The 23,363-nt window shown below is 29.4% G+C and overlaps 1 protein-coding gene across 2 annotated transcripts in view; it reads left to right on the top strand.

Moving 5' to 3' along the window:
- LOC107449775 (formin-F) overlaps positions 1–23,363 on the top strand; it is a 111,771-nt gene that overhangs the window by 14,069 nt on the left and 74,339 nt on the right. The window contains exon 2 of one of the 2 annotated variants that reach the window (XM_016065424.3): positions 20,114–20,189. The exons of the other annotated variant lie outside the window; for it this stretch is intronic. The gene's annotated coding sequence lies outside the window, so the exon portion shown is untranslated. The remainder of the gene's footprint in view (positions 1–20,113; positions 20,190–23,363) is intronic. 2 annotated transcript variants of the gene reach the window in all.

The raw sequence follows: 23,363 nt of genomic DNA, 5'->3' as shown, positions 1-23,363 counted from the left end.
TTTTTTAATCTAAAGAAACTCTTTCTTAAGTCAAAGGAAAAAAATAAAGGAATAGTTGTTGCAGAAAAAAAAAATGCAATTGCGCAGAAAAAAATTATGGTCAAGATTACCAGAATGTGGTAAAATTTACCGTGTTTCTATCTCTATAAAAACACCAAAAAACTCGGTAATTTTTACCGAAACGCACTGGTAATTATTTTGTTTAAACTAACAAAAAAAAAACATGGTTTTATTACACGTGATGAAATTTAATAAATGTTATCATCCTTAGTGTATGGCATGAAAACCATTTATTCAGTTAAATTTACTTTTCAGTTTTGTATTTTTTTTAAATGTGTGTTACTAAGAACTATAATTTTAAAAGCCAGAAATTCCCGTAAACTGTTACTATATGATCGGAAAAATAACCGAACGAATTTATTAAATACCGTATATTATGCCATTTCTTTTCTTTTTTCTTTAATTTTTTTACCTGAGATGTCATTACCATACAGTACAGTAATTGCGTGATAATTTTTTCCTATATGTTTTGGTAATCAATATAATTTATCCTTACTCTTTCTTGAAGGATATTAATTTGAATTTTAAATTGAGACTTGCATACGATATATTTCAAACATTGAATCTATCTCATATTTAAAAAAAAAATCGAAGCATAATCTTTTTGTAGTATTTTAGTAAAAAGTAGATTAATCTTCCTGTGCCTGATGACCTATTGAATTTGCTTGTTAATATCTTCATTGAACTGGAATCGAAAGCATTCACCCAAAATAGAGATTAATGCATTAAAATCAAAAAAGTTGACCAATATTATTAAGCCTACATTAGTGAATGGAAATAAAGTCGAGGAGAAAATCGCAATAAAAAACCAAACTACTTTATACGAACTACTCATGACGAAACTACTTAATACGAAATACCAAAATTATAACTTTAAACACATTTAAATGAGAAAGATATGGCATATTTTGGAAGTTGTAGGCGCACAAACGAACAAAATATGTATAACCAAATCTTAAATCACATTTTCTAAAAACAACTTTTTTTCATATTTACAGACAAGAAAACGTTTTTTAAACTCGCCTCTGATTTATAGGAAACTTTAATAACCTATATTGAATTTACTGTAATTGCTGTAATTTCATTGTACTTTGGATTTTTTTTCTCCATTCGTAAGGTTTTAATAAAATGAGAAATATGATTTTGAAATAAGTATTTCGATGAAAATATGATTTTTATAATTTAGTAGAGAACTGCAAAAAGTAAATTAAAAAAACAGTAGCGAAAAATGGAAGCAACAGCAATAATATATATGAAATTGAAGTTTAATCCAAATTAGCTTAAAATTGAATATTATTTTGCATCCGTAAGCTTTAAAAAATTTCAAAAGTTAATTTTATTCACACGGGCATAAATGTAAAAAGCTTTGTATCTGTTTGAATTGCTTTGTATGTTATTTGAATAAGTTTCAACTTATTATCGAAATATGTTTAAAATAAATTGTTGTTGTCGTTAAATTTAACGATGGTGAGAATTTTTAATGAATTAGTTTTCTCTTATTTTAAAGCATAAAACTATCGCACAAATTACTTTTACAATATTTATGCTATTCAAAATCTATCTTAATAGGACTGATTGTCGTAAAAAATTATTTTAAAAATTAAGAAAACAACACAATTTTTTGAGTGCACGATTATATAAATGTCACATTTTTCTAATTTTTTTAATTAAAGTATTTTAGAACACTTCTAATGTTAATTTGTTGCGGTTACAATTTGTTAATAGTTCAATAATTTGAAGAATATTTTAACATAGTAATTACAGACAATGACAATCATTTGTTGGATGTTTAAAAACTGAAAGTTAATTTTAACATATTTCTTTGAGAAGGACAATAATTTGTTACATGTTAAAGATTAGAAGTTAATTTTAGCATATTTCTTATCTACAAAAAAAATAAATATTTGTTAAAAATTGAAAGTGAAAGATATTTTTTATATATAGGGTAAAACCACGATAATTTTTCCGACTAAAATCTCCACAACTTTAAAAAATAAACATTATGTTAAATGCAGTCAACAGAATAAACTTTTTGCTGCAGTCAAAAACAATTTACATAAATTTAACAGCATCAAAACGGTTACTATAAATTCAAAACACTTATAAACTGTCTTTAAATTGTTTTCACTTTCGTGTGGACTCAAAAAAATAATTTTTTAAACTACGAAAAAAAATGTATTTCAGCTTACAAATTTAGTGATGCATGGCTAAACAACTACAAAAAAACAAGATATAGAGAAAGTCGGACGAATTTTGAGAATTTGTAAAAAGTAAATCGCATTTAAAATTTTACTTTAATCGCAATAATGGAAGTGGTGTGCATTGGGTTACTGAATATTTATGAACTTATAAGTCGTTCTTGTTATTCAGCTGACTCAATTATGACCGAAAACGATATTTCATGATCCGTAATATTTTTCCTGCTCGAAGTTATTTTTACCAAATCAAAAATGGCAACACACCAAAAAGCGTATACGGTGGCAGTTAAACGATGATATCGAGCTATTTTTTAAAAAATTGAATTTCGCCTCAATCTTGTCCGTGAGGCATTCAAACCTCTATAATTAAAATATTAAGGATAAAAACATTCGAAACGTTATATTCAATGTAGCATAAAAAACGATTCCTTTACCATATTCTAGGTTAAGCGAAAGTTATTTCGGAGGCGTTTGTGTTTTTCACCGACATCTACTTATCGCTGATTATTAATCAGTAAAGTAGGTTTTATATAGAAAAAAAATCATTTGCTCAGATTCCATCAGTTCATAACTGATTTTTAATCCAGAGAAATTTGGTCCTTTTAAACATAAATTTTCGCTCTAATAATTGGATGATTAAGTAATATTTCATCATTCCTAGTTTATAAGGAAGTTAAACATATCGTTTTCACTTAAGCCGTGTTCTAAATTGTTTTATAAAATCGTTTGGTTTTTAATTTATCCTTTTTTGCGCTTTAAACTGTCAAATTTAGTTGCTCCTTAATGTTTTTCGTTACGCTTCAATTAATTTTTGAAAAGTAGATGTTCATTCGTAAAATTGTTTAAAATGTAAGTTATGATATTTTTTTTCGCACCATTTGCTGACAGTTAGAAAAGTATTTAGAACGTTTCCATTTAATTCGTAACTTTTAAGACAGGTGTCATCAAATTACGAAATAGGATTTTATCAAAACTGTTCTTGTTAAGGAAACCGAAGAAGTAAGAACTAATTTATAAGTATTTAATAGCTTTTCATTTATTTTTACTTCTACAATATTTTCATACATTTCTATTTTTTTTAAAATTACTAATGCATAAAATATGCTGAACAATAAATACGGATCTAAATCTCTCAGATACAATCCTTATAAAAGAATTGTTTATTGTTAATATTATGTATTTCTAACTTATTTTAAATATAAATGTGTTATTAAAAGAAAACCCTTGTTGGATTAAATTTTAACTCATTTCATCTTAATTAGCGCATATTCATATTTAAAAGAAATTAATAAGACTGGTAGAATTTGCAGGAAATAAATTTGAAACTGAATATGTCAAGGATAATTTTCATAAAAACAATCAATTTAAGCGTAAGAAATGCATAAAAAATTAAAATGGCTTACATTGATTGTAATTCTGTTAGGAGAACAAAAAAAACATTTTAAAAATATGTTTTTAAAAAAAATATTAATGTAAAAAATATTTTTATTATTTATATTAAAAAGTAGTCGAGCTCAAGTTCGGTCGTGTTATAGAACCTCGATCATGACTTATTTAATACAACTTTTTCAAACCTCTGTAATTATTCATTCAAAAAATAAAACTAGAATATTTTATGGACCAGTTACAAAGGCATATGGAGTAAAGCCATAAAAGTATACGGACAAGAAATGTTGCTACTCTTAGCACATATTTTTAATCCATTTTTGGTTTTTCATTTTTAAATGGGGAAAAAAGATTTCTTGTTTACTTTATTACTGTAAATAAAACTGATTCTTCTTCTCATAAATATAATTGGTATCTATAAGACAATAGCTTGATAGTGCTGAAAATGCGAAGTATATGGACAAGAAATGTTGCGACTCTTAACATATAATTTTAATCCATTCTCTATTTTTCATTTTTAACCAGGTCAAAAAAAAATTAAATTCATTATAGTAAATAAAACAGTTAGTTTTTTTCCTCATAAATATAATTGATATCTATAAAATAATAGCTTAATAATGTTGAAACTGCGAAGTATATGGACAAAAAATGTTGCGATTCGTAACACATATTTATTCATCCATTCCTGGTTTTTAGTTTTAACTGGGACAAAAATTTTATTTCAGTCCATTATAAATAAAACTGATTTTTCTTCACATAAATGTTGTTGGTCGCTATAAAATGTCCTGCTTTTAAAAAATGGATGTCAAGTTAACACCATAAATGTTAACAAACAAAAATTATAATTTTTCTTGTCAATTCGATGCAACCATTTTTTTTCCCTCCAGAGAAGCTGGTAAGAAATAGAATACCTACTAATAACTATATATCATCATTTTGACATTCTTTTTGACTAAGATTGATGAATGATTTGGCTGACAACAATACATCTTCAAAGGTCTTGATGTAATTCGAATGTTAATTATGAAAGGAACAAAACGTTGCTTTTAACTTCAACCATCAGACCCTCAAACTGATACATTTATGCTGAAGTACATGTCAGAGAGGCGGTTCTTATTTAGTTGTAATGTCCGAGGGTTCAATGTACACTTTATGGGACACTTTTGCTTTCTTTCTTCCTTTTTAACTTTTAAATTTAACAAAAGAAACTGTTAAGTGCAGAACGTTAAAAAAATAATTATGCAATGGTTTAATGCTTCTGTGGTTTCTTAGAAATCATTTAATCATATTTAAAACGGTTACATTACTTCGTTTTAACCTAACAATTCACTTTTTTTTTGAAGAAAGAAAAAATACACTTCTTAATTTATTCTTTAAAATTTTATTTGGAGCATCAGCATAGAAAGAGTTTTTTTTAAAACATTTAAATCAACTTTCTACTTCATTGCCTTTTTTCATTTTACCATTTCTTATCCTAAAGAAATAAAACTTCAACTTTTAATTTAATCAATTTCAACTTTTTTTTAAAAAGAAATTAATAAATAAAACACAGCAACAAAAAAGCAACAAAAAGTTAGCAAACTGATAAACCCCAAGATAATGTAAAAATAAAAGCTCAATAATCGCTTACCTTCTGCTTTTGTCTCTGAACAACTTTTAAATGCCAATTAGTTCATCAAAAATTATATTATAAACTAATTAATGCTTTTTTATAGATAATAAAAGAAGTAATAACTAATGCCTCAATTCGTTTATTCTAAGTTTAAATGAGTAAAACAAATTCTTTGGTAAACTAATAAATGACTTCTCTTGAGGTTGCAAAATAATTTTTTACCATAACAAATGAAGTAGCTTACATTTCACTCAGGCCATAACAAGTTACATAGTTGCCCCTCGCGATAACAACTTAAGTTACGTTAGCACTAATCAATTCATTAAAATGTGAGTTCAACTACTTAATGCTTTTTCTAGCTATAACCAAAGAAGTAACTAGTGACATATCACAACATTTACGGTCTTCTAATTGATGCTTTTGCTGGCTATAATGAAAGCTTTAGCATTAGTTAGTTTATTGCAATTTTTATGCCCAAGCAATTAATACCATTTTTAGCGATAACAAAAGTAGAAGCTATAACAACAATCAGTTCATTGCAATTTTTTTCTTTACTTTTCCTATCACTAACCAAAGAAGCGGCGGCTATAGTGCAAATAAGTTCATTGAAGGTTTTATGGTTGATTAATTAGTGTCTCTTCTAGCAATAACAAAAGAACTTGTTACAGTATGAATCACTTCATTACCAATTTAAAATTTTTTCTAGCGATAATAACAGAAATAACTTTAGCGTCAATTAGTTCATAGCAATTTTCATGGCCAACTAAATAATGGCTTTTTTAGCAATTTCAAAAGAAGCTATAGCATCAATCAGTTCATTGCAATTTTTTTTTACTTTCTAATTAATACCATTGCTAACGAAACAGCTGGAACACAAATCTGTTCATAACAATAAGGCGATAACAAAAGAGTTAGCCATAGCTCATTTCAAACTTTATCTTCAAGTAATTAATTCCTTTTTTAGGAATAATAAAAGTAACTAGCCTAAAAACTGGCACATTCTGTTATCCTTATAGTTTGCAGGTCCAATCATTCGCTTCTCAGCCCAAAACTCCTTATGCGAAGTTTGCGTTCCAATTTCGAGACATAGCTCTCCGAAAACCGTGAAACCAAAAGGTTAAATTTCTCATAAAACAAATCATAATTACATTCTTTCAAAAATAAATATCAAAAAGTTATCAATTACAAGCTGCAAAAATGATCATGAATAAATTTGAAACAGATTGAAATTTCCACCAGATCAGTGAAGTAAGTTAAAAAACTGGCACATTATATCATCCTAATAGTGTGATATCCAATAATTCGTTTTTGAGCAAAACTTTAAATTTTACTCCTGATGAGATCAGGTGATCAAATTTCGCGACATAGCTCTCCTAAACCCAAGAAACAGAAAGGTTAACTTCCTCATAAAACATATCATAATTACACTCTTAAAATAATAGATTTAAAAATGTTATCAGTTCATTACAAGGAGCAAAAATGATCATGAATGAATTCGAACCAGATTGATATTACTACCAGACCTGTGAGAGCATTTAAATGGGTAAAAACATTCGGCAAACTGTCCAAAGAGACAGAAAATTTTCATCAGGCATGTCGATCACGAATCTAACAGATCGTAAAACTTCCGTCAATTCCAAGAAACAGTAACAACTTTTACGACTTTTTTACGATGACCAGCGAAAAAACGACCTACGACTTTTCAGTTGAAGTAAAAATCAGCTTTTTCTGAATTGAAGATAACATAATGAAAGTCATAAAAGAAAAAGTAAATGAATAAAAACGAAATTATGGGATTGATTCTGGTAATTTAATGATGAAAATGTGTGTACGAATATATTATATTATTAAATAAATTGCTTACTAATCTGATGAGATTTTATTACTTACAAGAATAATATATTGAGACTTGTATATTTGAATTCTAAACATACATTGTTAAGAATACTATGAAAGATATTTCACTTCAGTGTGCACTTAAAAATATTTTGGAAATGCTAGATAAGTGCGACGCCTTTTATGGACAAACCCTATTACCTTAATAATGGCAATAAAAAAAAAGATGTTTATATCGTTTGATTCAGAATTTTCTCAAATATTTTAACAGGTGTCGGTAACAAATTTCTTTGTCGCAACTGTAAGAAGCTTGATATAAATTTCTCTACTTCGTTATAAGCGTATGATGAAGTACCCCTTTTATTGCGTTAATATTGACAAATGATGGGACAAAAAAAGAAGAAAATCGAAACATAATCAGCGACTTTGAGGTTTTGATGCTTCAAAACAGTTATAATGAATGATGTACCCATTCTGCGAAAATAAATGATATTTGATCTCATAGTATAAATTAATTAACAAGCAAATCATTACAAGAAAAAGTTTACTGCATTTTAAAGGATCTAAATTTTTTTTAAATTGTAACTGAATTCTCTGGCAACAAATTTAAAATACTGCATACTCACCTTTCAAAACTATTTTGTATAGCAAATAAACTTCTGGTAACCAATCCGAGCACTACTGCCATTTAGATATTTTAATTCTTCAACCTCTCCTCCAATCCTTGATTTTTTTTAAACAATATAGTAACTAAATTTTTTCACCGTCTAGCTGCTTCCTTCCTTTTTTTCCGCGGTTTGATTTCAATTTCAACTATTTTCAAGAGTTAATGTGATTTTGTCAAAGTTCTTTATGTATATAGTTCTTTATGAATTTTAGTAATAGCTGAAAATCAGTCTGGCGGCCATTAAATCACACAAACAAACGCAAGTGTCAGTTCGGGACATTTCAGCACAGTAGGCAGCAAAAGTATTGAAATTATTTCTGTCTTATAGTTCTTCTTTATTACACAACTCCTTACACTATTGTACTGATCTATTTTGAGTTGGATATATTGATGCAATATCAGAAAGCACTCCTTTTTGAGGATATAATCGTCTGAGCTGATCTTTTCATTTGTCTTTTGTCTTCCGTTTTTTTTTTTAAAATTTATAAATATTTTTGTAACTTTTTTTTAAATATTTTATTTAATAATTTTTCTTCTTCTCTTTTCATTAATCTTTAATATTTTCCGTGTTTTCTATGTGTTTTTAATTTATATGTACATACATATATATGCATGCTATTTTACCTATTTTTACCAAGAAGTTAAGCTCCATCATCAAAATAAAATTCGCATGGCAATATATGGCACCATACTTAAAGTTTCTTCAGCCATTTTAGAAGGGATCAAAAATAAATATAAGTAATTACTTCGTATTTATATTTTTATTTTTATAAAAATATCAAATTAATCTTAATAAATGCTTTTAAGTACTTAACTATTTAACACTACTTAAGTCCCTTCAGCCAAATGGTATCTTTTAATCTAGTCGATGGTGCTGTAGAACCACATCACCTGGCACAATGTCTCGACCTATCGGATGGTCTTGACGGTGTCTTTTTCCATCTTGACTTACCAGTACATGTGAACAAACAAACAGATCTTCCTGCCTATCTAAGGCAACTAGCTCTTGAGAGAATTGGAGAGGATTCCGGGTGATGCGGCTCAGGTTTACATGGATGGCAGTAGAGACGAATGTAACAGATCTGGCAGTGGAATTTACATCAAATTGCAAGACCATGACTTAAAAATTCAGAAGAGAAATCCCGATTACTGCTCAGTTTTTTGCAGTGAGCTAATAGTCATTGATGAAGCGCTTGACTCTCTTGTGTTTCTTCCACGTGGAAACGAGATATAGGTTCTGTCTGATAGCAGAGGTCCAATACAGCACTTGACCGATTGGCAAAGCGTGAGAGATAGTGCCGGAGTGTCAATACTCAAAAAGCTAAAACGGCTTTTCATTTCGCATCAGATTCATCTGCAGTGGATTCCTTCCCACGTCGATCTTGAAAGAAACGAGATTGCGGACACTTTGACTAAAGCAGGTGCTTGCGAGGCCTCTGTGCCGCAGGCACCCATCACCTTTTTGGAAATCTTCTCAAAAATAAAACACAAGAACAAGACCACTTGGAATGTCCCCCCAAAACACCCATGGTATCAGTGTTCTCGACCTGGAGGCTCCCTGGTCCAAGGTTTTATTAGACAGGAACAAACTATTCTTGCCCGCTTTCGAAGTGGTCACCTTAAATCAATGATATTTTCGAAGGGATCCAAGAACTTTGAAATTTGTACCAACTGTTCTTCAGAACAGGCTTCGTCTCACCACATCCTCGCGTGCATGGGGCTCACCAAACAGAATTTAGCAGAAGATCCATTGACGGTGTTGGATTTTTTGAGGGTGTATAACGTCATGGACCTGGTCTAGCACTGCTGACCAATGGGGGCGTGCAACAACAACAACACTACTTAAGACAACCTACTATAAGACAACCTTACAAAAGGAAACTTTAGTGTTGCCAATAGATAGAGAAATTCCCGAGTTTATTATGCCACGTAAGACAAATATTTATAGATAGATTAAAAAGTGTGGGCTGAAAAATTCTTTAAATGAAATCAATTTAGTTCATAGTGTACTTCGTATTTCACTTTTGAAAACTTTTAATTTCAACCCTCAACATATCATAGTACAACCAGTAACAGTTGCTTTATTTTGTAGTGTACAAGTACAATGTGTTCTGTAATGAGATCCTTTAATACATTTTTTTTCTCTCCTTGACAAAAATGAAGCCAAAAAAATATTCCTCATTAGGTATCACAAATAAATATTTAAACAAATGAAAAAAAAAACAAACAAACACAATATCAAAATCTAGCGAATGACTACTAAGGAAGGAAGGGCTAAATGTATCAAAACCTATTGATTGTCGAAGAAAAGTGGGGGGAAATGAAATTCAGTAGAATAAGTAGGGAATCAATAAAACATTAAAAAACATCTTCGAGTTTCATAAGCCAATAAAATTGGTTTTCATGTTTTTATCCTCCTTCCTCAGTAATGATTCATTTAAGTACAATACCTTCGTTCCTACTGCTAATGTTAATTACAGACTTTTAATGTGTATATTTTTTTAGTAACATTTTTGACGGGGATTCCAGAAATATAGAAATATATATTAAGAGCGTTGATTACCGAACACTCTGAATTTCTTAACTGAATTGAAAATTCTTAATAAATTGTTTAAAAAAAACGGTTTAGGAAGAATGTAACGAAGAATTGGTCAAACGTATCCAAAAGAATTCCACTTCGACTTGTTGGTACAATACCCTAATTTTACAGTCATTGTTACGGCCTTGCCTTCATCAAACCTCCGCAAATAACTCATCCAATGATTCCATTTTGAATATAAATGATCAACTTAATTAGGAGATTCCAATTTTTCGACCTTCTCTACTCAGTACGTCAATCTTCCTTTCATTCTGGAAAAAAATAATCAAATTTTGATCCAAATTAAGGTCTCTTTCTTTTGAAGGTCAGGGGCGCCAATCTAGGCGGCGTGGGAGATTTTTTTAATGGCAGCGTAGATCTGGAGCGATTTGGAAGAAGAACGGGACAGCCAATTATTCATTGCTGTGGGAGAATCGCCTAAATTGGAAGTTAAATGAAGTGATGATTGTTTTGTTTCTGTAATTTCGGCCATCAGTTAATAAAGCGTGCGAAAGTTTTATTCTTTGGCGCTGCTTTTTTAGTGAAGGGAATTCGTTAATTACAACGATTGTTTTGTCACAACAAAACTGACGCATCAATAAAAGCTTTTTTGTTCTGTAAATGATGCTTTTACTATGGATGGCTAAAATGATCCTTTTGATTAGCGTGACTGTTAACCGTCTGAAATAAAAGGATAGCTGTTAAGATCGAAATAGCTATTTCTAAATTTTATACATTTAATATGAATCGTGTTCTTTTTATATCCTTAAGAAAACCTTTTATTGATATTTATAGAATAAAAAATGAAATGTATAAGGAGGTAAAAATAATGATACTTTGGTACTTCTTCCAATTTGAGTTCAATAAAAGGAGTAAACGTTCTTATATATATANTGGAAACACTTCTATACAAATACATTTTTTTATATGTATCAAGAAATAACTAGAGAATCATTTTATAATTTCCGAAGTGTTGAGATCAATCGATTTCTCTAATGAAGTTCAAAGCGTTTTGAGCTTTGTGGGACCATCAATAAATTACAAACGGAAAATAATGTTTTTGGTCACTCTTTTCCCGAAAATATAACTACAGATTTGTAACTTTGTGACAGTTATTTTGGTCATTATATGCAAGAATTGCACAAAATTTCCCTAGCCTAGTTTAAATATTTTAGGAAATATGGGTAAAGAAAATTTTTATTTTTTTCTTACGTTTTTTCGCTAAAACTTTAACAGTATTCAATTAAAAAAATTTTAGAACAAATTAAAATTAATTACGAAATGCTTGCTTTAAAATTGGAGAAAAATTCGTTTAAAACTGAGCAAGATATGAGTTAGTTAAACTAGTTCTTTTATACTGTGAATGCGCGGAAATAATTAAAAAAGAACTTTTTTCTTAATTTTGTAGTGAATCATATTTGGCAAATAATGAAAAAAGTCCGATTTAAAAATCTTAAAAATTCAAGCGATTTTTCAATTAGTTTAGCACTGTTTAAAAGGGTTTTCTACAAGTATAATTTTTTTTTTATCATGAGACAGAATTTAATAACAAATGACAATACCTTACAATAAACGTTTATATACCAAAATGTGATTTGATAAGGAAAGAAAACAGGCAAAAAAAGATACTTTAATGGAGGATGATCCCCAACAATGTCATTATCTTTTTTAAAAGATCTTCTTCAATGGTACAAAATGAAGTATTTGGAAAACCCCTTATCATTTTGAGCTTTTCTTTTAAGAAGTACAAAAGCTTCTTAGAAAATTACTCGAAACTTCTCAAATTTTTAAGACAGGCAAATCCCACTTTTTTATGAGTTGCCAAAAATGTTATATTTAAGCTAATACATGCATTTTAAGTTTTTCCGAGCATGCGTAGTATAAATGAACTAATTTAATTACTTATATCTTGCGCAGCTTTAAACGAATTTTCTCAATTTTAAAAAAAAATTATAATATATCTTAAACTGCTTAAAAATTTTTGTTTAGTTTTATTGAATACTGGTAGAAAATTTAAAAGCAAATTTCTGCCGTTACAAAAACTAAACTGAATTAATAAAAATGCAGTTAAACTTAGAGCGAGTGACCATAGTTTTTACAACTGTTCCTGTTCTTACTTGATATTTCTTAGAATATGCCAACCTTTTTTAATTTATTTTTACACACAAGAATTGTAGAGGATCAGCTGACTTTCAGGGTCGTCGATTAGGGAAGAAAGGGGCATAAAAACAATACACCGCTGAAAATGAAGACCTCCGTGGTGCAAGAAAAATTGCCCAGAGGTCACCAAAGAAGACAATATACTCGCCCACCACAGATCAGCAATGAAGATAAGCCAAGTCACACACCGGTTGTTATGAAGATCATTTTGATTCGGATGATAAATGAAATGAAAGGATGGCTTGCTAGAAGGCCAGGCCCCCTTGGCAACCGTTCTACTGTTTGTTCTTTTTGGAGTCGTGAGTCAGCTGAAATTATATTAGAATGTTGGATACTGCAGTATAATTGTTTCATCTGGTCAGCATCATTATTTAGTGGTCAACGGAAGCGGTTGAAAGGTTTCCATTAGCATTTTATTATGTGACCAGATCATTTATAATGATTGCTTTTTATGAATATGTATCATAACGGTTATGTCTCTATCTTGGTGTCACACTCAATTAAACAGAAAATAGTTTATATTTTATAACGTGGCCTAAATATGTAGTTATGGGGAGAGCAAAATATTCCAAGTATCTTTAAAAGTTAATTATTGAGAAAAAATAATTTAAGAAAGTGTTCCTAAATTAAGTGAGAAGATTAGTTTTATTTTATTTAAATGGAAACAGTATTAATTTGACGTTGATTGAACGTTACTGTGGTAGTTTTGATTAAAGAATATTTATAAGTTGCTGCCCGAAAAAGTTATCAGTAATATTTAAAATGTTTACGTGGAAATAGTTAAATCATGATTTACAAATAATTTCATTTAAAAATTTTGATATAAAAAAAAATTGTAATTTATAAATATTGCTTAGTTGATGTGCTTTATACGCCAACAACACAAGTGGCCATAATTATATGTTCTTAGCCTGCAAGAAATATATATATTATGTAAATAGTTTAAATGAGTATCTTGGTGAGTAATGATTTTTTTTTCTTTTGACGTAATACTTTTACCTTACTTTATTTTTTCCTAAGTATTATGACACAACAATATTCTATCTTACATTCATCATCATTTCACACTTCATCCCACTAAATCATCCTTTATGTTCAGATATTTTTTAATTTACCTTACACATCAATTGTTATAAATTTTTTCATGAAAACAAACGCTTTTTAAGAAAAAACAAATTTTTGGAAAGAAGAGAATAATGTTTGGAAGAGTAAGATATTATTTCAAATCTGTTTACATAATTTGTTCATTATTCTTCGATTTTGTTTAAGTTACGTAGTGTATAAGTCATAGTTTTTCTAAAAGAGAGATAAAAATACGTTGATAATCAACAATCATTAAAATATCAATGCTTGTTTACACTAAAATTTATTCCATTAAGTTCTGAATAAAAGAAATGTGAATTTGTATTTGATTCTTCGACAAAGCAAGATGTAAAATAAAAACCTTCGTTTGCATTTTGGAAAAAGAAAGGGAAGGAATAACCTGTCTAATAATAATCGCGTATCCCTTTTATATGAAAAAGAAAGGAGAGAAAATATTTCTACATAATATAACAAAAGCAAAAGTCATTTGCATCTCGAGACGCAAACGATAAAACAAAAATAATTCCAAAAATATTTCTTAGGTACAGTGAACCACATGATACAGTGGATTCCACTTAAGAAGAACATTTGTTTATCGCACCAAAACCAGAAAGCAAACGATAATATTTCTATTTCCCAGATATAAATATTCTCATCATTAGACAAGAACTGTACCCTTCTCTATCACCCCTTTACTTCGGGGTACATAAAAGGGAAAGTTGCGTGACCTCTAACACATCCGGTCACCTCCTGGGGCGGTTCGCCGACATGAATAATTACGCCCTGGGGCTCCTCCGCAATTACTGTCATGTCTCACAGAGGCATCAAGGAATAGATAGGTATGAACTGTGTTTGATTTAGTAAATTGTTGTGATTACGACATTTTATTTTCGCACCCAGACATTGCGCAAACCTATATTGCAAGAACTCCAATGAATAAGTACTGCAAAGGGTCGCTTAATGCCCTTATATAGACATTTCGTATAGGTCAACAATATGTTTAATAACTAAAATTTTAGTATGATTCATATTGATGCGTGTGATTACTGCACCAAATTTTGTAAAAAACATTAAGTAGAGATAGCAAAATTAAATTGAACTAAAACTTCGCGATAATTATAATTGGATAAGTCAAATTTCAAATCTGATTATAATCTTAACACTTTAGCTTAAAAATGGATGCTTGGAATTTCTGATCTGGTTACACTTTTAACACTTTCGTGAGAAAATATATGAATAAAATTTCACATCTGACTATATATATGATTAACACTTTTGTTTGGGAGCAGATAGATCGGAGAGATTTTGGATCGGAACATTCTTTTAACACTTTTGACCGAATCTTGTTTATTGGAGTGAAATTACAGATCTGATAATATGCTTAGCACTTAAGTTTGAAAATAGTTAAGTCAGAAGAATTTCCAACCTGATTATACTCTCTATTTTGAAAATTATTTTCTGTTATGATTAAACTCTTAACAGTTTTGAAAATAGTTATATCAGAGGAAATTTATGAGTGAGATTAGATTTTGGAAAGGTTGAATGTACCTTGGCTTTTACTAAGAAATCGAATTATCTAAGTTGGGTTCGCCTCAACATGACCACTTCTGTCTTCCGTTTTTCTGTTTTATTCAATGTGTCCTTCATCTTTGCGTCTCAGAAAAAAGCAATACTCAATAACTACTTAGCAAAGCATAAAAATATGACATGATTAAATCGATTGACGTTTTATTCTAAAACTCCACTCCAAGTTACCGAAACTCAGAGTTTTAGAACTCAAACTTATACTACTACAGTTGAGCAATATTATCAGAGATAGTATATGATTTCAACCCTTATTGTTTAGATTTAAAGCCAACATGCGAAACACTTTGTAGCTATATGATTGAAGCGTGTATGAAAAAAAAAAGACAGCAAAACATTGAAAATATATACGCAATCACCAAAAGAAAACTTTCGCATAAGGAATAACATACATTTTCTAAGCAGATTCAAATAGCAGAACAGCTTTAACCTTTTCCCATTGATGCAAGAAAGTCAAAACTAATTTTTTCACAATGTTAGTGGTTGCGAATAAAATTTTTACCCGGAGAATTTCTGACTTTTCTAGAAGAAAACCTATATTATTTACGATACAAACACTAAAGAATTCTTTCACCTACACTTCCATCTGCAGCAGCGGTCGCCACAGCAACGCATGCAATGATGCTAGAAGCAAATCGACATTTATATCCATCTTACATCCGCCAAAAAATTACTTTACCAGACGCTTCTATCTAGGAAAGGGAGAATTCAAATGGCAGAATAATTTAAACCTGTTCCCACTGATATAGTAACAATATAAATAATTTCTTTCACAAAATTAATTTTTACACACAGAATTTGTGACATTTCTAGAAGCAAATCGACATTATCTATCTTACAATCGCCAAAAAAAAAAAAAAGAAAAATCTTTAACAGACGATTCCATCTAAGGAAGTGAGGATTTAAATAACAGAATAATTAGAACCTGTTCCCATTGATGTAGTAACATTATAAATAATTTTTTTGCAAAAATTAATTTTTGCACACAGAATTTCAGACATTTCTGGAAGCAAAACTACAAACACTTCTATCTAAGGAAGTGAGGATTGCAAGTGTCAGAAAAACTAGATTCTTCTTTTTCGTCTCTCTTTGATAGAGTAACCTTCGTTGCTCTTTTATCTACCTGAGATCGAATTTTCATCGAATTTGTATGGGCAAAACGTCTCTTCTGTCGTATTATTTACACTTCTCTTCATCTCGATGACAAATTTCGCTCTCATCCGGGCATTCTTCCGAACATGACAGCATTCCGCTAATCTCACCAGACTTGAGTTTCTACACTAAACGATTTCTCACGATCTGTATTACCACGCCAGATTTGGCTTAATCTTCAAAAGCGTCTTACTCACATCAGTGAAGTGACTTCGGGGCAAAAGAAAAATAACTTTCTCTCTCTTCTTGTCAGAAGAAGAAAAATATATTTGTAAGAGATATAATGAATTTAACACCTTCACTTGAGCAGTTCTTATCTAAAGCTGTGATGACGGGATTCATTTCTTTCTGCCGAATAATAAATGGAAATTCCAAACCCGCTTTTTTTTCTTCTTTTCTTTGCATAAGTATTTACTGAAATGGAAGCATTATAAATGAAATCACGTTGTGAGCTTTAAAATAAAATTTGAGATTAATGATAAGTTATTATAATCAGTGTAAATAACGATTAAAAGGAAAGTATATTACGCATAAAAGAAAGGAGAGTTTTTTAGATTCCGAAATATTTTAAATTTGTTCATTATGTCGGTAGTTGGTGTGGCTAGCATTGTTGTTTTAGTTTGCGTATTGTTTCTTATAGAGCAATTATGTTTTATGAAAAAAATATCTATAAATAACATGTTTATCGACTCATATGCTATTTTTAAAACTTTTAAAAGTTTGTAACTGCTTAAGAGTTTATAAACTTTTTCACTGAGGACAATCAAAAACCTAAAGTAGCTCGAGTTCCTTAAAATTGAAATAAAGCGTACTTTTTAAGCTACATAGGCTTACATAATTTAAACTTCATATGCATTTACAATTTCGTTTATACGCAATTACATAATTTTAAACTACATGCTGAAACGAATTGTTCAGACTTCAAAACAGACAAATATTTAAAAAATTACTAAGCTTTTTTTTCGTCTTTAAGAAAAAAATGCCAACAATTTAGTGATAACTTTTCAAGATTTGGTAGAGCTCAAACGAATTACTACTCGAAATCAAACGAATTAGCAACTGAAAAAGGCATGAGCGAGAGTTTCAAAACAAGTTTAATTGTCCATCACGAAACTAGAGGTGTTTTTATTATTCGCCTTTCAACTGTTCTCTGTTTCATTTGGCAATCAAATAGGTTTTGATGCTTTCAGTTCTCCCCTTCTCAGTACCACTATTGTGTATACTTTTTAGATATTATTTCATGGCAAGGCTCCTAAATATTAATATTAAGAGTGGTTATTATGGAACACCTAGTATTATTGAAAAAATAAGGAATCATTTTTAAATTTCAAAAGTTTATAAATATAAGATGCTTGTCATGAACTGTAAAAATAAAAATGTACCTGAAAATGAAGGGGTGTTTGAAAAAAAAAATCGGCTGTTCGATAATTTTTATACGTTAAACATTTTAAAATTTTGGTATCAAGTGTCCCATCCTTCAAATCCAATATCTACGTAGGTATTTTTATGTATCTACTATTCTACAACTTGATCGAGTGGGATTGCCAATAAATTGAGTGGGTAGAATTTGAATCGGTTTACTTTCATTGAGAAAAAGAGGTGTTATCTTTTAAGTGGCAGAGACAAAAAAGATGAAAGGTTAACTAGATCCGACTTTCTCTCCAACTTGATTGGTCAGAGAGTGCATAATTTAAAACGACGATCCGAAATTGAAGCACCTGACGCGTAACAAGCGATGAATCTTTATAGTGGCACTGATCGATTGAATGTTTCGAATTCAGTTAAGTTAAATGTGTAACCGTGATACTGCAAAGGTATTGAATCACGCTCTGTGACTAATTTCGAGAAAAGGGTTATCTCATTTCTTCTGAATTTGCACTTTAAAAAAAAAGGCTTCGCAAGACTGAGCAAAAGTATATCAAAATAGCTTCCAGTCAAATATAGTCAAATTTGAAAACCCCGCGTGTTCAAAATTGAAACAGCATTACTTATTTTTGAACAAAATGCATAGTCTCAAAATGGCAGCGGAGAAAGATATCAGTGAATGAGATGATCGTCGTGTGCTGCCAGGACTCAAACCAAGAACCTCCTGTGGCACTTGTGCATACACCACAGTTCAGGGAAGTCTTATAATAGTGGCCTCAGCAGTGACACATTTGTATAGGTTCGATTATATACTTGCTCCGATAGATAACTTGACACATTTTCGTTCAATTTGGAGAATTACACATTGCAAATACCATCCATCACATTTCAATATTCACTTTTTCACATTGTGATTACCAATCTTAAGCGAAAGATTCTGTTTGTTCAAACTATTTTTAAAATAATGAAATAAAATAGAAATGTCAACCTACGTTTTTAGTAGACTAAAAAGGAAGTCAGTTCAGTAAAATAAGAAGGAATGAAAGGATATTATTTTTTGTCTAATCAAATCATATTAATGAATAATCAAATCACAGCACACGCATTTTTGTGAGAGATAAGAATGTTTTTTAATATATATTATAGTTTATTTAATAAGTACTTAAGTTTGCACTTAAAAACTGAATGAAACTAAATTTAAATTATTTTTAGAAAAATGTATAATAAAATATTATTTGATAATATCACTTATTTTAACATTTTATCTTCATAAGAATCATGAATTTTAAAAAACAATACAATCAGAGTTATAAAATCGTGAAACAACATATTATTTTCTTTAAGAAAAACATCCTTAATTTGAAGAATGATTTTGGGGATAAATATCCATTAGGGGAAGTAATAATGAGTCACGTTGCCCTTAATTTCTTAAGAAATAAAAATTTGATTTAATACCCTATTCCAGTGTTTCCCAAAGTGTGGTACGCGTACCCCCAGGGGTACGGGAACAGTTTAGCGGGGGTACGCGTTCTTGTGCGAAATATCTTGCAACAAACGAAAGTTTCAAATTTTTTTTATGTAAAAACAAAGCTAGACAGGAAAATTTACGATTACTTATTTTTCTATTGGCTATTTTTTGCAGAGTTAACAGTTAGTAATTAGTGGTGTCAACAGCTAGTTGTGATTTTTAAGTTTTGTGCAATTTTTTTGCAGCAAAAAATACATTCATTTTTTTATTAGTGGTACACAGCGTCACGAAAAATTTAGAAAGGGTACACAAAAGTGATAAGTTTGGGAAGCACTGCCCTATTCAGAGAGTAATAAACAGTGAACTTTTCGTTTAACAGATTTTTGAGATAACTCAACTTCATCAGTATAAATAAATTTAATATTAAATCATTTGTAGACTATTCACAATGTCATATTAAAAGCATATTTTATTTGAAAATCTTATTTCATTTGCTTTTATGAATGATTATGGAGATAAATACAAATAAAGTGAAATAATAATAAATCATTTCACTGTTAATTTTAAATAGAATAAAATTTGATTTAATATCCTATATAGTTAGTTTAATAAGCTATCAACTTTTCGTTCATGGGTTATACGAGAAAATTCGACTTAATCCATCCAAATAAATTTTAATTTAAGCAATAGTAGAAAATTCACAATATCATATTAAAAGCTTATTTTATTAGCTTTTCTTTATAAAAAAAATCCAATTCATCAAAAAGGAAGAGAGAGAGAAAAAAAAAAAAAAAAAAAAAAAAAAAAAAAAAAAAAAAAAAAAAAAAACGTAAGATGTGAGAAAGTTACTGTTTTCTCACATCCGAGAGAAAGTTCTTTTTTGGAATCACGATAGATGCTCGAGGGGGCGAAAAAGAGGCAAATTTAGGGGTAAAATTCTAATAGTCTTTACCTTGAATTTCAGAGGGGGCCTCAACCTGTTCCGGTCAGCTATTTGCGGGGTCATCTCACAAGGTGGAGTTTCATTTGCAATTCAACAGGTAAAAATAATTTCGCTTTCTTCCTCTCCCATTATCTTTGACAGACAGGAAAAATTTCGAGTTTAAGATGTCTAGAATGATGTATAGTTGAACTGGAAAAAAATATGTATGTTGGCGAGGTTTCCGCTCATAAAGAAGAAAAATAATAATAATTTGATTGTTGGTTTAGTTGGTGCTGTAAGAATCATCGAAATGCTCATTACTTTTAATCTGAACTGAAATCTTAGGTAAAAGGTTTTCGAGTCTTAAATGTCTTTCTTAAGAATTTTGAATTACAACAACAACTTAATAACCATTTTCTCATTCAAACAAAAAAAAAAGTTAATTAGAAACGAACTCAAATAGAAAGGTTATAAAGGAATTCGAAATGTAATTTATAAATGAATAGATTATATTAGATAGTCTATAGATGAAAGATTTGAGCTGATACAATCAATCTCTAAATCTGAACTGAAATTACAAAAATAGTTTTCGACTTTGTTAAGAATTTTGAATTTCAACAACTTAATATTTCCTCATTCAAAAACGTTTATTAGAAATAAACTCAAATTAGAAGGTTATAAAGGAATTCGACATGCAATTTATAGATTTATTACTTTATAAATGAAAGATTGTGAATGATAACCTATAATAAAAGATCTCTAAATCTGAACTGCAATCATAAAAAACAGTTTTCAAGTCTTACATCCTTGTTAAAATTTTTGAATTCAATTTAATTTTCATTTCCTCATTCATAAACAAGTTAATTAGAGACTCAAATAGAAAGGCTATGAATGAATTCAATAAGTGGTTAATATATTTATTAATTTGTAGTTGAAAAATGGTAACAGGATTTTTGTATTTGTTTAAATTGAAGTAAACTAAGTACAAAAATTAATTTTATATGGAACCAACATAAAAACTAAATCATATTTCGGATTTTTTAAAAAAATTGTTTTGTCATAACAATAACCAAAGGAAACATAAATTTTTGCTGAATGATATTTCCCATTTAGTATGTTTTACAATGAATACCTTTAATAAACATTTTTCAAATTATTGTTGAAAATAAGGAGTCTTTTTTTTTAATTGTGAATTTTTTCTGTCAAATCCCTCCAAAATAAACTAATGATTTTTCAAGCCATTTAAAATGTTAAAAAACTCTGCTAATTTTATCATGTTAAAATTTAAGTGCGTTGCGTCTAATTATTAGAGGAATGTTGAAATTTTTTTTTATGACCCATGTTCTTTTTTTTGCCAATTTTTACTGCCCCATGCTTCTAGAATATTTGCTATTTAAAACTGTCTTGAGAAGAAAATATTTAATTTTTTACGGCTAATAAATTTTAGGTATTGATCAATTTCCTAAAAACACCATATGACTTTATCACAGAATATTATTATTCATATTTTAAGAAATTTCAAAATAAACAAAAACGCAAGTATTTTATTATCTATGATTAATTCTCCCATCTACAATGATTCTAATGAGCTAGAATTTTGCTCGATATAAAAGTTTTGGAGCATAGTAGACTATACAGCCATTTTAATTATCGATGCAGGATGTAAATTAATGAGCCAAAGCTATAGCTTCTTGACTAAGGAAAAAGCATGGTCAAAAATACCAGAACATCGTAGAATTTAACGTATTTCTGGCCCTTTTGGGAAAAAGTTTAGAAAGTTTGGTTATTTTTACTGAAGTGCTTTGGTAATTTTGGTAAAAGCAAACAATAAAATATTGTTTTATAACATGTGATAAAATTTGGTAATTTCATCATGATACCCTAGAGCATGTCATTTATTCCATTAAATTTAGTTTACAATTTTGTATTTTTTACTCAATGTGTGGTAACAAGAATTGTAATTTCTAAAATCAGAATTTTTATGAAACCGTTATCATATGAACGCAAAAACTATCAAATAAACTATCTATTTGCCGCATATTTTGGATTTTGTTACCAGAATTTTTTTTCTTCTTGAAATGTTTTCGCCACACAGTAAAAAAATTCTAAAAAAATTATCATACAATACGGTAATTTAACCAGATTTGTTTCCTCCGTCTTCGAATCTATTTTAAAAATACAATATCTGAAAATGTAGAATATAGTCTTTATAATTTTTAAACTATCGTCAATAAAAAGCGTGTCTTACTAATGAAGCTCAGTAAAAAAAAGAAAAAAAAAAAGAAAGAAATTAGTATAGCTAATAAAAAGAACATTATGTAGCCTATTAAGTTATGCAAACTCGTTTAATTATGGATCTAGACTACTAATTGATACGCCAACGTTTCAACATAATTACTGAAAAAGATCAAAGCAATTTATGAAAATATAAAACATACATTTGATATTTCTTTAAATTGCGGTCAATAAAAAATGACTCGCTACTTTTTGAAAGTGATAACAAAATGGAAAGGAAAAATCCCACATAGGTTAAACTCATAGACCTCGGGATAAAAGAGAACAAAAAATAATATTAAAATTTTTTCCACTTATTTCGATTATTTGAACAAATACTTGATTTTACTTGTCACGCCTCACCGCCTAACTGTAACCAATTGGCCTGCCAATTACCATACTAAGTAAATCAAAACTCTTTTATCAGGCATCCTACGCTGTAAATCAACGAGCAAAAGAATATATTTCTCCTGATTTAATCGAAAAGACTCACCCAACTTATTAGTTTGTATTGTTTGAAAAGTTCCTTCTGAACATCGATAAAAGCTCTAACTAGGCCGAGAAGGAACATTTCTATACGAATTTGTATCTGATATTGATTCCTCCCTTGTCTCGACGACAAACGTTCTAAAGAGCCCCCAACAATACTTATGATCGTTCCTTCCGTATTTCGCCAATTAGAGCATTTTATTGAGAAGTTGCCACTTTCTGCCTTAACAAAGAATTTGATAAATTTAATGTTGCTGATAGCCATTCTGTTATTTAGTTTCTTCCTCGTAAAACACAAAAACTGAAACTGTTTTTTGTTTATCTGTCTTCAACTAATGGTGAATTTCAACAGCAGTGGAAGATCAGAATTCAGTCTTTTTCCTGGTTTAAAGTTCTTTCTTTTTTATTTTTGTGTTATTGTTTTAAATAAAGAACTTAATTGCCTCACTAATATCTAAGAAAATAATTAACTCCCTAATATGTAAGAAAATAATTGACGACCGTTTTGATAAGTGAGTTTATATATATA

This window comes from Parasteatoda tepidariorum, chromosome 1, assembly GCF_043381705.1.
Source record: "Parasteatoda tepidariorum isolate YZ-2023 chromosome 1, CAS_Ptep_4.0, whole genome shotgun sequence".
In the NCBI taxonomy this organism is placed as follows: domain Eukaryota; kingdom Metazoa; phylum Arthropoda; class Arachnida; order Araneae; family Theridiidae; genus Parasteatoda; species Parasteatoda tepidariorum.
Note: the sequence above shows the minus strand (reverse complement) of the source record. Positions and strands in the feature narration are given on the sequence as shown.